The 17,062-nt window shown below is 41.1% G+C and overlaps 1 non-coding gene across 1 annotated transcript; it reads right to left on the bottom strand.

Moving 5' to 3' along the window:
* Positions 1-9,387: 9,387 nt before the first annotated feature.
* On the bottom strand, positions 9,388-9,494 carry LOC125586571. Its single transcript, XR_007323108.1, has one exon. It is a non-coding gene; the product is annotated as a small nucleolar RNA R71 (small nucleolar RNA).
* Positions 9,495-17,062: the final 7,568 nt, after the last annotated feature.

Below are 17,062 nucleotides of genomic sequence, written 5' to 3'. Positions count from 1 at the left end.
AAAAAAAATTAGATGGTTATAAACAATTCAAAATTTTTACATAAAACTAATCTAAACCTATTCTAATTCCATCATAATCTAACTTCATCCTAATCTGCTTCCTTCCTAAACTAATTCCAAACTTAATCTAATCACCTAACTAACCACCTAAAACTAAAAAAAAAAAAAACTTACCTAGAGAGAGAAGGGAAGTCGTTGTTAGAGAGAAGGGAATGAGCAACCAAATGGCTTCGCGAGGTCCGAGTATATATAGAGTTTTGGTGTTAGTTGTAAATGGGTTTTAATATTACGACCAATGAGAGACTAGCGGTCGTAAAGGAGACGTAAATTTACGACCAATGGGGGACCAAATAATATTACGACCAATTAGAGACTAAATAATTTTTTTATTTATGACCAATTAAGGACTAATAGTCGTAAAGAAGAATTAAAATTACGACCAATGTAGGACAAAGTCCTTTACGACCAATTAGGGACCAATGTGGGAAGAATTAAGATTAGTCGTAACTGAGTCGTACTTTACGACTAATTAGCTTCGTTTTGTGTTTATACCCTAAAACCGAAACCCCAAACTCCGAAACCCCAAACATCATAAGTTTTATACACTTCTAAACCCCAAAGTACAAAGATTTTTTTTTAAACTAAGTTCATATATAATTGAGCAAACATGATAATAAGTTATATATTATTTGTAAAGCAATACAAAGAGTTTAATAATATAATAAAACACAAACACTGTAACATAATCAAACTCGATCACTTGTCATCAGAAACATCATCCACTTCATCATTTTCTTCAAATTCATCTTCGTTGGCTTCGTCTGTTGCATCGTCTGGAAGTTCTTCATATCCCTGGTTGTGTGGATCAACAAGTAAGATATCATTTGTAGCTTGCTCAGGTACTTCTACTTCATTTACGACATCTTCTTGTAAAGGCGGTTGTTCATCAGTCAAGACTTGGCCCCGAGGTGTAACTTTTATAGTGGTTAACCAAGATATTCCAGATTGTCCGGTCCTCGGGTATGGAATAAAACAAACTTGGTCTGCTTGAGATGCCAATATGTAGGGTTTAAATTTGTTGTACCTCCGTGTAGCATTTATATCAACAACTCCAAACTTGCTATACCGAACACCTCTATTGACGGTGGGGTCAAACCAGTCACATTTGAAGAGAACGCATTTCAGCTTCACCAGGCCGGGGAACTCCACTTCGATGATCTCTTATAAGATTCCATAGAAATCAGTTTCACCTTTCACACATACTCCATAGTTTATTGTTGCTCGCCGACTTCCATATTCGTAAGTGTGAAAAGTGTAGCCTCGTGTGAAATACATAGTTGTTGTGGTGACCTTAACGACCAGACCTTGTATCAATTCGTGAAACCACTGAGGATAGAATGGATCATCATAATCAACATGGATCATCAACGTATATATATAAATATATAACTTCATTAATTATATAATAAATAACATATTTACGTTTGATAATAAATTAACCACGAATGTGCAACTACGTTTCTCGTAAATTGGTCGTTAATTAGATGGTAGCTTGTCGATGTAATTTAGTTGTACATTTACGACCACATTACGACTACCTGAAAGTGTGGTCGTAAATGCGAAGTTAGTTTACGACCAATTTATGACTAAACCTTTTAGTAGCAAAATTACGTCTAAGTTACGACGGACTTTAACATAGCCGTAAGTTAGACGTAACGTCGAAGTTAATTTACGACTACACATTTGTAGTCGTAAATGGTAGTCGTTACTCCCACGTTTTCTTGTAGCGAGAGAGCACTTGTGTAGTGTAACACATACACATAGAAAACGAATCAATCATTCACATTTCTTTTATCTTTCTCTTTGATTTTCTTTTGAGCCTGAGAGGATACACAAAACTAGTTTCGCCAGGCTTATGATAGAGTGACGCAAATCAGAAGATTTTTTTCAGTTGTATCCTGGGACTCATTACGTTATTGAACCGTCGTACTACGGGACGTATTTTGAGTTAAGGAAATAGATAATATCTCGCCTCTGCAGTTGTATCATCATTTTCTTAATATTTGGTATAATTTTATTAATTTTATTCTTTACAATATTCAGTTCTCTGTAGATTATATAATAAGGTTCTATCAGCTCCCACATTTGTGTTTCTGTATCGAACATGAGCATAGCCTTCTCTCGGTAAGGAGAGCAATATCCCATAACATATATTTTCCCGTGGATGAAGCCAACGAATTTACAAAACAAAGGAACAAGGATGCTTGGGAGGGGTTCCACCGTGTGGGATCTACAATCGATGCAAAACGCATTTGTCGTCATATTTTTATGGTTCCTCCCACCAAACACATATATTCTCGAACCTACTGCCGCAGAGGTTGTTGAATATTTATCCAAAACGGGAAGCGTCGAGGAAATACGGGTCAAGCAGCGACTGCCGTTGGCTTTCCGGCGGAGGATAGACCACATATCCAAGTCCATGGTGTTTGCTTGATAGAAGACAACATAGAGACAGTGCTCCGTGCAGGCCAACAAGGATCTTCTTGCCTGTAGATCAGGCGAAGCAATTAGTGATCGAAAGTGCTTGGAAACAAGGGAGGGTTTTGGATAGTCGCATCTTGATGAACATGCTAAGATGTCGATGATGACATCTTCAGGAAGTGAGGGAAGAACCAGAGACGACGTTGGTTTTGAGGATTTCTCATCCTCTGCCTTTGTTTGGAAACCATGTTAAAGATAGATAATCAGCCAAATCACATAGAGACCACAAACTAGAATATAAGCTCAGATCGACAGTCACAGCCGCGCAAGAGAGGAAAGCAATACCTAAGAGTGAATCCCATATATGCAAGCCTTTTCAATAAGTAGGCCTGAGACGGATCCGGATATCCGGGAAATTCGGGGTACCCGGATCCATGAACTTAATATCCGGATCCGGATTCATAGTTTCCGGATATCCGGATTTCGGATATCCGTCCCGATATTCTATTACCCGAGGATATCCGGATCCGTAAAAATAATTAAAAATAATATTTTTTAAAAAATACTAATTTTTTAATATAATATATAAATCAAATATTTATAAATATATTTATATATGTCTATAATATTGTAAAAACTAAAATATAATATTATAAGATTAATTCATATATAAATATTAATTTATCAAATATAAATATTAATGAAATTTTAAAATTTAATGTGTTTTAAAAATACGGATCTGGATCCGGATATCCGGATCTAAAAATTAAGATATCCGGATTCGGATTCGGTTTGGACGGATCCAAGATTTTACTATCCGGATTCGGATCCGGACACCCCGAATATCCTATTTTCGGAGCGGATCCGGAGCGGATCTTGGATCGAATCCGGATCTTGGATAATAAGTCTCAGGCCTAAGTAAGAGAATCATTAGTGGTAGATACTTTGCAAGAGTACCTAACCATTATAAAACTAATACATTGTAATTTTACCAAGAATATAAAATAAATAAAACTTAGACCAATGAGAAAAAAACATATGGTAAGTTGAGAGCATGATTAACCCCGGTCTCTTAGCCAGATTCTTAACTCATAATTTGACATTTTTTTTTACATTTTTCGGCTAAGAGACGGCTCTTCTATCTCTTATTTAAGAGACGGTTTCTCAGTTTTTCTTATACTTAACTAAGAAAAGTTAAGAACCATCTCTTACCCGAAGCTAAAAATCCCAATTAAAAGATTGAGATTAACCATGGTCTTAGTCTCCACGGATTAATGGACCATCTCTTCCCTGGCAGAAACGTTTTTGATTCTCTTTCCTCCCTTTTCAATATAATACATTAATTACTTGCTGAGGTACTCATAGAAATACCATCAATGCAGATGCTCTAAACCATCTTAATTAAATAACTCATGTTCAATAATGCAACTTTTGTATTTATTTTATTCACTAAAATAATAGATGATTGCTCAACTTTAGTTTAACATATATCATCTATTTAAAAAAATATTTATATTATTTATTTCTATTATTTTAATTTATTTCCATAAGACATACATATCTAATATTAAAAAAGACAAGCTTGGGCATTCAGGTACATGTTCGGGTTCAAATTGAGTATTTTGGATCATTTCAGAGCTGTGTGTCCAACACGTCCACATATTTGACATGTTGGACGTTCCCCCTGACTTCCAGACGGGGTTTGATGCTGAGTAAAGCCACGTCCCTTGGTGGAATAGCCTCTTCATCCTTTGTATGAGCCTGATCTTCCACCCCACGATGATGTTGTAAGACGGTGTAGTATTTTGCTGGATGTTGAATGCTATATTTGGAGAGACTGATGTGTCTTCATACGACTGTAGTTTAGCATCAAATCCTTGGACTTCAAAGACTACATCACCAAAGGCTGGAGCTGGAAACTTTGTAAGGGAGCTCTGTATGACCATTGTGATCGGATCATACTCTCTTCCAAGACAGTTGAGAAACAACCATCTTTGGGTTTACACCAGTTTTTTTAAAACCGGACCAGGAGCTGAACCAAAAATTTTTTGGGTCACGGTTTAATATGGTCTGACCGAGTCAAACCTTGTTCAATAATCTGGTTTAATATACTTTTAGTATATAAATTTAAAAATAATGTTAGTAAATTTGATACATAATTAAAATATAAATAACTTTTAAACATAAAACATTATAAATATAAACTAGTTTTATGTTCATATGGATGATTTATAGATTTTTGATAGTTTTCGTAGTTTAATAACTTTAAGTTCCAATCCGGCTACGTGATCGATTCATGGTTTAACCAATTATTAGACCCAACCCGTTTATATATCCGGTTCATGGTTGAACCCGGTCTAACCATCGGGTCGGTCCGGTTTTAACAACGCTCTCTTATGTTCCATTATAATATTTTATTAGTACGGTCAGGTTTGATTCAAATTTTTATTGCATACTGAAATCCATAAATTAACTGTTGGGATTCGGGACTACATCAGAGACTACATCAAGGAATCCGCCAGGGACTTTTGTCAGGATTTGATGATGGAAATCAAACAAGATCGTATAACTTAAACCAAGACAATGACGTCATATTAGGAAAGAGAAATATCACTGGAGATATGAAAGTTGGCAAGATTCTGGAAATATTTACTTTCATGGGTTTATGGAAGTTGCAAGTATTTTGGAAATATTCCTAATATGTTTATGGAAAAGGGTGAATGCCCTAATCCAACTAGGTTAATGTAACAGACTTCTACTTTATAAGGGGAGATCGTGTGTTCTATTATCTCTGGTCCAAAAGGGTCCTCTGTGACCGGTCCTTTGAGACCAAGCAAGCTGGCTTGTGGTTTGTGAGAGAGAGAGAGAGAGAGAGAGAGAGATGCTATGTCTCTGTACTTAAGATTATAGTGAATTGTCTTCTTGCCAAACCCCAGGGACGTAGCCATTCTAGGTGAACATGGGTAAACAATGCTTGTGTCTATCTTCTATGTTCTTCTTTAGAATTTTTGGATTTTCGGATTTTTGGGTTTAGAATCTTATGTTCCATTCTAATATTTTATTAGTATGGTCGGGTTCTTTGAATCAACCATATATCATTTCACTTTGGATATATCTAAAGTAAAAAATAAAATTTGAAAAAAAACACACTTAAATTGCATACGGTTTATGCTGGTTTAATTGGATTTGATAATCAAGTGCCTTGTTTTTCTTTCCGGAGTCATCCAGAGTGAGTCATCTTTGCTGTGTTTTATCTACAACACTAACTCTCTTCTTTTATCGCCGAACATCTTTGTCGACAAGTCTTCGTTGTTTAATAAAATATCATAGCTGATAGATGTGACCTTATCGATCAGAGCTTTAGAACAAGTCGTAGAAAAACACGAAACACAAACTTTTGGGCAACTAATTCTTTTTTTTTTTCTTTTGCTAAATTGTAAATGTCAATACTTTGAATTAAGTTTTGGTTACAAGTGAACTTGCGGCCATAGTCTTCTTTGACAGCCATTAAAATTTCTAGGAGCCGCAAAAAATTAAAAAATCTCCTAAGAACCTAAGAAATTTAAGTCCAAGCTTTCAAACAATGGAAAACATGAAGTTAATAACTCATCTAGAATAAGAAACAACAATGATAACTCTCAAAACCAAAGCACTTTTTTGCTCAAACGGCTTAACCTGCATAAACAAGAGTATAACTTAAAGGGATGTTCAGTCGGACACTCACCGAAGTGGCTCCAAGCAGACTTCAACGGCGATGGCTGGCTTACAGCCCGGCGCACCGCTGGAGGAGGACGCCAACCGAACAAAACCCCTAGCAATCCCAACAGAAAACAGTGATGCAATCTCGAGTCAACACCGCAAGAAATGAAGCCTGAGTTACGGCTCAAACGTAGGCGGTATAAACGGGCTCCCTCCGGCCTCATGACACATAGTGTACGGCAAAGACACGGCGATGCTACATTAGAGAAGCTGTCGGAGCAAAGGAACACAGGAAGTGAAGCACAGAAGGAGTACAAAAGCTCCTTGAAAACAGACGACTCAACTGGTAATAAAAGGTTCTGGCTTGATGCAAGTGACGTTGTGTCTCCGGATTGTCCTCACAACCCTAATGAACAAACATGGAAGCAAAAAGAAGAACCAAACGATTACCGTAAGACCGTCATGGTTGTTGTCGCTCGAAATAAGGGACAGACGTCCTCGGTGGCACACCTCGCTACCACCGTTCACTCATACTGAGAGGATAAGCTCTACGAAACCTTGGAGTAAGCCGATAGAGGAAACTGACTGGAGCAAGACGACGAGGCAGAAACAGAGATGGCAGCGACGCGTCAGTTGTTCCGGCAGGTCTCAGATCTCAGATCTCAGATCTCAGATCTGACCCAGACCTAGCACAATCAGCGTCTATCGGAAGATCCAAGGCCCCCAATGATAACCTAGACTCATCTAGCGTTGCTGGAGTTCTAGAAGAACCAGAGACGCCTCTGATTTCTGACTAGCCGGAGGAGGGCAATTAATTCTTGCCTCTTTTTGGCTTTTCATTGATTTAAATAGAGAAAGGAAACAAGAATAAATGTGGATCATGGATCCCTTGAAACAAGGATGCATCAAACGTGAAGAAGTGAGATACTATGATCCTTTATTCTAGGAAACAAAGTATGCTTTAGTTACATGATAATTAAGGAAAGGATAAAATAAAGAGAACTAGGATATTATCCGCTTTAAAATGCGGATTTTGTTTTTTACAATTTAAAAAATTTGACAAAATGTTTTAATGTAAATAGATATCTTGCATATTTCCATTGTCTTATCCATTTATCCATGTGCATTTTGATCATATAGACTAGGATTTAACCACGTTTAGGTTGCATTTTGCATACATGAGTCTTTATCAAGTGTTGGAGTACCACATGGAGTTCTTCGAGGCATTTTGGTGCATTTGGAGCTCAAAAGAAGTGTTTAAAGCGATCAACGGACAAGCAACACACCAGAGCGACCTCATCGGAGTGACGCCGTGAAGTCGCTGTGACACACATCCCGGAGCGACCTGGCCAGAGTGACATGGAGAGGTCGCTCGCGTTTCTATCGTGAGACAACCCTCTTAGAGCGACTTGCCAGAGCGACGCTCCGAGGTTGCTCGCGTTTCCATGGCGAGACGACACAAAACGAAGCCTGGAGCGACCTCTCAGAGCGACCCACTGAGGTCGCTCCCGAAGGCCGGAGCGACTTGTCGGAGCGACATGCCGAGGTCGCTCCGCGTCTATTTGCCTGTCGAACTCATGTTTTCTAAGGGCCTTTTGGTCATTTCATTATGCACGTTTTTACTTTTCAAAACCTATGTTTTAAGGATTTTTGGTAGCCACCAGGCAGATTATCTTTTCGTTCTTAAGAAAAAACCTTTGGAAAGTTCATCTCTTGAATCATTTTTGTTCATCTAGTTATTGCAATTCTGTGTTTCCAATTTATTGTTGTATCCCTCTGAATGATTAATCTGAAATCCAAAATGGGTTTAAGAGGAATCATGAAGAGTAGTGAGTAATCACCATTTGAATTCATGGGTTAGGAAGATTAAGGGTGATTAGGTTAGAGCTAGGATGTTTTAGTGTAGATCGTTCCAAAACCTTGCTAGTAGAGTAATCATAATGCATCTTCTGAATTAGCTTATCAAAAGTTGATCTTTAGGCATTTCCCACCGAAAAGGTGTTCGATGAAATGCCTGAAACAACTCTTCTAAGCTTTTAGCATATTTTGCCAAAGACATTTGTTGTTAGAAGTGCTAAGATAGCCTTAGACCTGTTAGTAATGTTTGCTTCCATATTATTCAACCAAAGACATTTGTTGTTTGAAATGTGTTAGGAAATGAACATTCATCTAGACATAGAGTTTATTTAGAGTCGTGTCTAAGTTTAAGGTTGATAGTTTGATTGTTCGTCTGCCATCCTTAGTTCGAAACTTGATCACCCAAGGTCTAATTCCTATGCCCATGAGTTCTCATTTTCCTTAGTTAAGAAAATCAACTCATTTACCGCTTTTATTATTCTGAAACTGAATTAGCTTTATTCATTAGCTTAGAAATCATTTGAAATCACTGGTTGCACTTAGATTGAGTGAGTACTTGCATTCTCATTGCTTCGAATTCCATTAGAATTGGTTCGACAATCATTTATACTACAACATTTGTCTTACGAGCCTTGAAAACTCCTAACATCAAATTGGCGCTGTTGCCAAATTCTGAGTAGATTTGAACATTGAGATTTAGTCACTTGCTTGAGACTAAGTCATTTTTATTTTCTTTTGTCACTGATTCTCTTTCTTCACCTCCGTTTAATCTACAGGTGTATGAACTTGCGGAGCAGGGGTCCATCAAACCTAGTTCCAAGAGCTGCAAACATCAGAGCTTTAGAAAGAGAGTGTGCTAGAAAGGGAAGAGAAGAAGAGCAACATGCTCAATTGCAGAGATTGGACACTGATATGAGTGACATACCTCAAAATGATGCGGGCGACAATGGAGCTAACAACGTTCCACAAAACCAACAGCGAGCAGCTCGACCCATTGGCACTTATGACCGCCCAAACATTCATGGCCATAGATTGGAAATCCGAGTACCCGCTGTGGCAGCCAACAACATTGAGATCAAGTCAGGACTCCTCAACGTGATAGAAAACAACAAATATCATGGCTTGGCTTTGGAGGACCCATTCGATCACTTGGACATGTTCGACAGCTACTGTTGGTTGTCAAAAACCAATGGTGTGTCTGAGGATGCCTTAAAGCTGAAGTTATTCCCTTTCTCTTTGGGGGATAAGGCACGACAGTGGGAGAAGTCTCTACCAAGCGACTCTATCACCACTTGGGATGACTGCAAGAAAGCTTTCTTGGAGAAGTTCTTCTCTACTTCAAGAACTGCTAAGCTGAGAAATGAGATCTCCAGCTTTCAACAGAAAGGCTTGGAAGGATTCAGTGAAGCCTGGGAGAGATTCAAAGGCTACCAAACTCAATGCCCTCATCATGGATTCTCTAAGGAAAGCCTGCTGAGCACATTCTACAGAGGACCTAAGTACAGAGCAAGATTGGATACAGCTAGCAATGGGTTCTTCTTGGGAAGAACAGAGGAGGATGCAGAGAAGCTGGTAGACAACATGGTCAAGAGTGATGCAGTCTACAGTGGAGACCACGACAGAGGCAGTAGAACAGATGACAAGCAGACGAGGAAGGTGTTAAAGGCTCTCCAGGATAAGATTGATATTCTCATTGCTGATAAGACCACCCAGGAGCAGCTGCACTTTGTTGGTAACCCAAACCAAGAAGCCACACCTGTTGTCCAGGAAGTTAGATGGTTTGGAAGGGCAAGAAGAGCTGTGCTTCATCAACAACAATGGTAGCTGGTGCAAGAAAGAGCCAAACTTTCAGTACAACAACTACCAACAGAGATCTTACCCCAACAACCAACATAGTGGTTATCAGCCTAGATACAACCAGCAAGCCAACTACCAACCTCAGCAAACCACTTCTCCTGGTTTCCACAACATAGGACAACAACCTGCCCAACAACAACATACTACTTCTACCTCTACTCCTCAAGTCAGCAGCACTGATGCCCTACTAAAACAAATTTTGGAGTCTCAGACAAGAAGTGAGAAGCATGTTGGCTATGAGTTGAAGAACCTTCACTCAAAGATTGATGGAAGCTATAATGAGCTCAACAACAAGTTCAGAACCTTGGAGAACCACTTTGCTGCCATGAACACTCAACAAAATCGCCAACAAGGTTCTTTACCTGGAAAATCTGAGCAAAACCCCAAGGAGACCATGAAAGCTATCACCCTCAGGGGTGGTAAGGAGTTACCTCAGAAAGCTCTCACCAAGGATGCTGAGAAACAAGGTGAGGGGGTTGCCATCAACATAGATGATGAAGTGGTGATTGTTGATGAGAAAATCAATGATGAAATCTTGGAGAAAATTGTGGAAGCAAAAGGTAAAGGAAAGGTTGGGGAAGAGAAGAAAACAGTGAAAGATGGTGAAGTTGTTGCTCCAACAAGTGAGAATTCTTTTGTTCCTCCTCCCTATGAACCTAAACTACCATTCCCTGGTAAATTCAAGAGGCAGCTGCTAGAGAAGTACAAAGCTCTATTTGAGAAGCAAATGAGTGAAGTTCAAGTCACAATGCCCATCATTGATGCTTTCATGCTGATTCCTCAATATAGCAAGTTCCTGAAAGATGTTGTAGCTGCAAAGAAGAAGGAGATGGAGGGCATGATGATTCTCACTCATGAGTGCAGTGTCATCATCCAGAGGCTTGTTGTTCCAAAAAAGCTAGAAGATCCAGGATGCTTCACATTACCTTGTGCTCTTGGACCTATGGTATTTGATAGATGTCTCTGTGATTTGGGAGCTAGTGTCAGCTTGAGGCCTTTATTTGTTGCTAAGAAGCTTGGTTTCACTCAGTACAAGAAGTGTAGACTGTCTCTGGTATTGATTGATCGTTCAGTGAAATACCCTGTGGGTATCTTGGAGGAGCTCCCCGTTATGGTTGGAAAATATGAGATCCCTACAGACTTTGTGGGGCTTGAGATGGGTGAGGAAGCTGCAGATCATTTAATCCTTGGAAGGCCTTTCTTAGCTACATCAGGAGCAATTGTTAATGTGAAAGAGGGCAAGATTGATCTCCACTTGGGTAAATGGCATGTTCTTCACTTTGACATTAAGGAGGTAACGAAGAAACCAACAGTTCAAAGGCAAGTTTTCTACATTGAAGAGATGGATGCCCTTGCTGATGAGTTCCTTGAAGACTTGTCACTAGAAGACCCTCTACAACATGCTTTGACGGTAGAGAGGGAAGCTGAAGTGATTCAGAACCTGGAAAGTGCTGCCTATGGGATGATGTTGGATTCACACAGAGAATTTGGTAGTAAGGATCAGTATGAGGAGCTGCCTCAAATTGTCCATCAGAAAGCCTCGGTCATTCAATAAGGGGACACCCAGCAAGACGACTGGAGCGAGCTTAAGGCGCCTAAAGTGGAGCTTAAAATCTCTCCCCAATGGTGTAAGGTATGCATTTCTTGGTCCTAATGGAACTTATCCAGTAATTGTGAGTAGTGAACTTACTGAAATTGAGCTATCTGAACTTTTGAAAACACTTAAAAGATTTAGAAAAGCAATAGGTTACTCACTTGATGACATCAAGGGAATATCACCCTCTTTGTGTATGCATAGGATACATCTTGAGGATGAATCAATGACTTCTATCGAGCATCAAAGAAGGTTAAATCCTAACCTGAAGGATGTTGTAAAGAAAGAGACTCTTAAACTCTTAGATGCTGGTGTTATCTACCCTATCTCAGATTCTAAATGGGTATCTCCTGTGCATGTTGTGCCAAAAAAGGGTGGTATAACTGTGATTAAAAATGACAAAGATGAATTGATACCAACAAAAACAGTCACTGGGCATAGAATGTGTATTGATTACCGAAAACTGAACTCTGCATCTAGAAAAGATCATTTTCCACTTCCATTTATTGATCAGATTCTTGAGAGACTTGCAAATCATCCATTCTATTGCTTTCTTGATGGATATTCAGGATTCTTCCAGATCCCCATACATCCCAATGATCAGGAGAAAACAACATTCACATGTCCTTATGGTACCTTCGTATATCGAAGAATGCCATTTGGTCTATGTAATGCTCCAGCCACCTTTCAAAGGTGCATGATGTCAATTTTCTCTGATCTAATTGAGGATGTTGTGGAGGTGTTTATGGATGAGATTTCTCTGTCTACGGATCTTCGTTTTCTGCTTGTTTGTCAATCTTGTGCAGGGTCCTACAGAGATGTGAAGACACCAACCTTGTGCTGAATTGGGAGAAGTGTCACTTCATGGTTAAGGAAGGGATTGTGCTGGGGCACAAGATTTCAGAGAATGGGATTGAGGTGGATAAGGCCAAAATCGATGTTATGGTTGGTTTGCCCCCACCAAAGATAGTGAAAGACATCCAAAGTTTTCTTGGTCATGCTGGGTTTTAGAGGAGATTCATCAAGGACTTCTCCATGATCACTAGACCATTGACCAGGCTGCTGTGCAAAGAAGCCACCTTCAGCTTTGATGTGGAGTGTCGAGAAGCCTTCAAGAAGCTGAAAGGTGAACTCATCAGTGCTCCAATTGTCCAGCCACCTAATTGGGATCACCCCTTTGAGATCATGTGTGATGCTAGTGATTATGCTGTGGGAGCTGTTTTGGGACAGAAGAAAGATGGCAAAACCCATGTGATCTACTACGCAAGCCAAACCCTGAAGGATGCTCAGATAAGATATGCCACAACAGAAAAGGAGATGCTAGCCATTGTCTTTGCCTTTGAGAAGTTCAGAAGCTACTTGTTTGGATCTAAAGTCATTGTCTACACAGATCATGCTGCGTTGAGACACCCTTTGGCGAAGAAGGATGCAAAGCCCATGCTCTTGAGATAGATTCTTTTGCTGCAAGAGTTTGATTTAGAGATCAAGGACAAGCCAGGAGTTGAGAATGGTGTAGCTGATCACTTGTCCAGGCTGAGAGTGGAATGTGGCATTCCAATTGATGAAGGATTCCATGAGGAACAGATCATGGCTATTGGAGCAGTGATAGCAGTTTGTGAGACTGGAAAGAAGCTTGAAGAAGTCAAGGCAACAGAAGAGAAAGAACCTTGGTATGCTGATTTGGTGAATTACCTAGCCACAGGAAAAGAGCCTTTGTATCTTGTGGGTTATGCCAAGAAGAAGTTCTACAAGGATGTGAAGAGATACTACTAGGATGAGCCCTACCTCTACATTCTCTGCAAAAATCAACTTTATAGGATAGTGGTTGCTAATGAGGAGATTAATGGGATCCTTACACAATGTCATGGATCATCTTATGGAGCCCACTTTGCTACCTTTAAGACTGTTGCTAAGGTGTTACAAGCTGGATTATGGTGGCCACACATGTTTAAGGACACACAAGACTTTGTTTCAAGGTGTGATTCATGCCAAAGGACGGGAAACATCACCAAGAGGAATGAGATGCCTCAGAATCCAATCCTTGAAGTTGAAGTGTTTGATGTGTGGGGTATTGACTTCATGGGGCCATTTCCATCATCACATGGCAACAAATACATCCTGGTAGCTGTTGATTATGTCTCAAAGTGGATGGAAACTATTGCAAGTCCCACCAATGATGCAAGAGTGGTAATCAAGATGTTCAAGAGCACCATATTTCCAAGGTTCGGAGTTCCAAGAGTTGTAATCAGTGATGGAGGGTCTCATTTCATCAACAAACAGCTTGAGGGACTTCTCAGGAAGAACGGTGTTAAGCACAAGGTGGCAACTCGTTACCATCCTCAAACAAGTGGTCAAGTTGAGATTTCTAACAGAGAGATCAAGTCCATTTTGGAGAAGATTGTTGGGATTACAAGGAAGGATTGGTCAGTTAAGCTTGATGATGCGCTTTGGGCTTATAGAACAGCTTACAAGACTCCTCTAGGGACCACACCTTTCAACCTAGTGTACGGGAAAACTTGCCATCTGCCAGTGGAGCTTGAGTACAAGGCACTTTGGGCAGTAAAGTTGCTGAACTTTGACATCAAGAGTGCCAACGAGAAAAGGCTTTTTCAGCTACATGAGCTTGATGAGATAAGAATGGATGCCTTTGAAAACTCAAGGATCTACAAGGAGAAGACTAAAGCTTTCCATGACAAGAATATCCTAAAGAGCGAGTTTAAAGAAGGAGATCAAGTTCTTCTCTACAACTCAAGACTGAAGTTGTTTCCAGGAAAGCTTAAGTCAAGGTGGTCCGGCCCCTTCAAAGTCAAAGAGGTTAAGCCATATGGAGCAATAGTTTTGTGGAGTACTGATGGAAGAGACTTCACAGTCAATGGGCAAAGGGTTAAGCTCTACATGGCAGATGCACCTGAGGAAGATGGAGTTTCAACTCCACTGTCTGATCCTACCCCAGCCTAATCCAAAAGGAGGCAAAGTCAAGCTAGAGACTTAAAACAAGCTCACTTGGGAGGAAGTCTCATGCGTATCTTTGTACATATTGCATTGGTATTTTCATTTTCATCATATTTGCATTAAAAAAATGGGGAAGTGTTGAAGTAGTATTCAGGTGGTTCATCGATCCAGTCAAGGCAAAGAATCGAGCGTGAGAGCGAGGTTCCGCAGCGACGCCACGAGGTCGCTCTAGTCGGGAGCGACGTGATCAGAGCGACTGGTCCAAGTCGCTCGCATTTTTGGTGTCAGGAGCTCGAGAGTCGCTCTCGGAGCAACGTCTCGCAGCGACCACGTGAGGTCACTCGCGTTTTCGGTGACTGGGAGCGACTAGATCAGAGCGACTGGTCCAAGTCGCTCGCATTTTCGGTGTCCGGAGCTCGAGAGTCACTCTCGGAGCGACGTCACGCAGCGGCCACGTGAGGTCGCTTGCGATTCTGTCGATCAGAGCGACGTCTTCAGAGCGACACCTCCGAGTTGCTCGCCCTTTCGTCGACACACGACGGGAGAAAACGACCCAGGAGCGACTTCATGCAGCGACACCCTCAAGTCGCTTCCGAGCCGGTCCAGGTACGTCCCTCTACGATTTTGTCCGGTTTAATCCAAGTTAACCAGCCCTAAACCCAACCGGACGACCCTAGACCTACCCAGACCCACGACCTTCATCTCTTTCACTCTCCCTTCCTCTCACAAACACGCATACTCTCTCAAACAAACCTACACCAAAAATCTCCTAACCTTCTCAGTTCTCACCCAAATCTCCTAGTTCTTGTTTCTAAATCCAAGCTTTCGCCCCTGTAGTCTATTCCTCACCACCCATTCCCAATTTCCTTTCATCCAAAGCAAGGTATTGTGTTTTTAAATTCAAATTCGTAGGTCCATGAACCCTAGAATTTGAAAATCGAAATTTGGTCATTTTCTTGCTTGATTGTGGTAAAATAGACTATGAAAAGCTTATATCTCAAGTTGGGTTGTTGAATTGATTGTGGAATTGAGCTTAATTTGAACTTTGGCAAAATTAGGGTTCATGGATTTGGGGCTTTTCGAAATTGATCCTAATTGAGTGTGTTAGTGGGTGAGTTAGTATGTTAAGGTGTTGAAAGGTTTGATTAGAGAACCCTCTCATTCTAGAATTACTTTGATTATTGAATTTTATTTGTCTTGTAATTTTCACATGATGAAAAGATTGAGAATTGTGATTCTTTACGTTGCCTCTTGAAGTTTACATTTGCAAAGTCAATCCACTTATCCCTTTCCAAGTTTTGTATTTCTCAGGTACAATGGTTAAGAAAACTAAGGGAAAGTCGGATGCTGAGAGGCAAGAACCTGAGAGACAAGAGTCTTCGTTGAGAGGAAAGGCTTTAGCCTCAGAACAAGCTGGTTCTAGGACACAAAGGACTTCTCGACAGCAAACCGTGGCTGCAAAGAAGGCAAAGGAGCAAGAGAAGAGGGCATGAAAGAGTATAGCAGTTGCCACAGATGAGGAGAGTGGCGATGAAAGTGCAGATGAGCATGCTCCTACAAATAGGGCCAAGATGTCCAAGGGGAAGGAGGTTGCTGATGATAGAGACATGGCGAAAACTCCATCTGAGGAAGAGCTGTATCATCATTTGCTGAATGGGGTAACTTGGACTCCAACCAGATTTGCTGACCTTGATTTGCTGAAGGAGGTGGGTCTCGATTCTGATATTGAGGCAATGCTGGGGCACCTGAAGATGCCCAAACTCCTCACCATGGCCTACCCTGCCTACCGGGATGTCTCCTGTCAGTTCTTGTCTTCCCTTGAGGTCACTTACCATGACGCTCCGCACGTGAGGCAAGGATGGGGCAAAATAAAGTTCAAGGTCAATGGGAGAGAGTACAACATGAGCTTCAAAGACATTGGGAGAGTCATGGGTTTCCAAGACTTGGCAGACTACTCCCTTCCCAAGTGTGAAAACCTCCCCACTCAGCTTTGGAAGTTAATCACTGGAAACAAGCACTCTACCGGGGCTGACAAGAACTCACATATCCGGCACCCGTCTGTACGCTACCTCCATAGGATGCTCATCCATGCATTCTACCCACGGAAGCAAGCTGGTAATGTCACCGAGGAAGACATGCGACTGCTCTGCCCGGCTATCCGCCCCTACGCCCCACCTGGAACGTTGCCCCTTCCAAGCAACAACATCTATGCTTCCTTCCCCCTGGTGCGCTTCGCTCATGAGCACATTGGCCGACTTCAGCGATGGAACAAGGCACAAGACAGAACAATCGAAAAGCTGAAGGATAAGTGCAAGGCGCTGAGCAAGACGGTGAAGAATCAAGCAAAGACTTCAGCCAAGTTCATGAAGAAGGTGGCCGATGTCTTGACTAGAGGAGGAATAGCTGGATGTAGCTCAGCGGACTTCGCCTTCGCGAACACATCAGTCCCCCAGCCCCCACCTCAGCCCACTGATCTTGGTTTCCCACTCACTGATAGACAGCTCTAGTGAAAATGGAGGAACCCACCCACTCAGCCTTCCACCTCTGGAAACAAGTCTCCATCCCTAGCCTCTTCAGAAAGTGAGGCCGAGATTGAAGAGGTTCAGAGCCAACAATGGTATG

Source organism: Brassica napus, chromosome C4 (assembly GCF_020379485.1).
Source record: "Brassica napus cultivar Da-Ae chromosome C4, Da-Ae, whole genome shotgun sequence".
Lineage (NCBI taxonomy): Eukaryota > Viridiplantae > Streptophyta > Magnoliopsida > Brassicales > Brassicaceae > Brassica > Brassica napus.
This window is presented reverse-complemented; position numbering and strand designations above follow the sequence as displayed.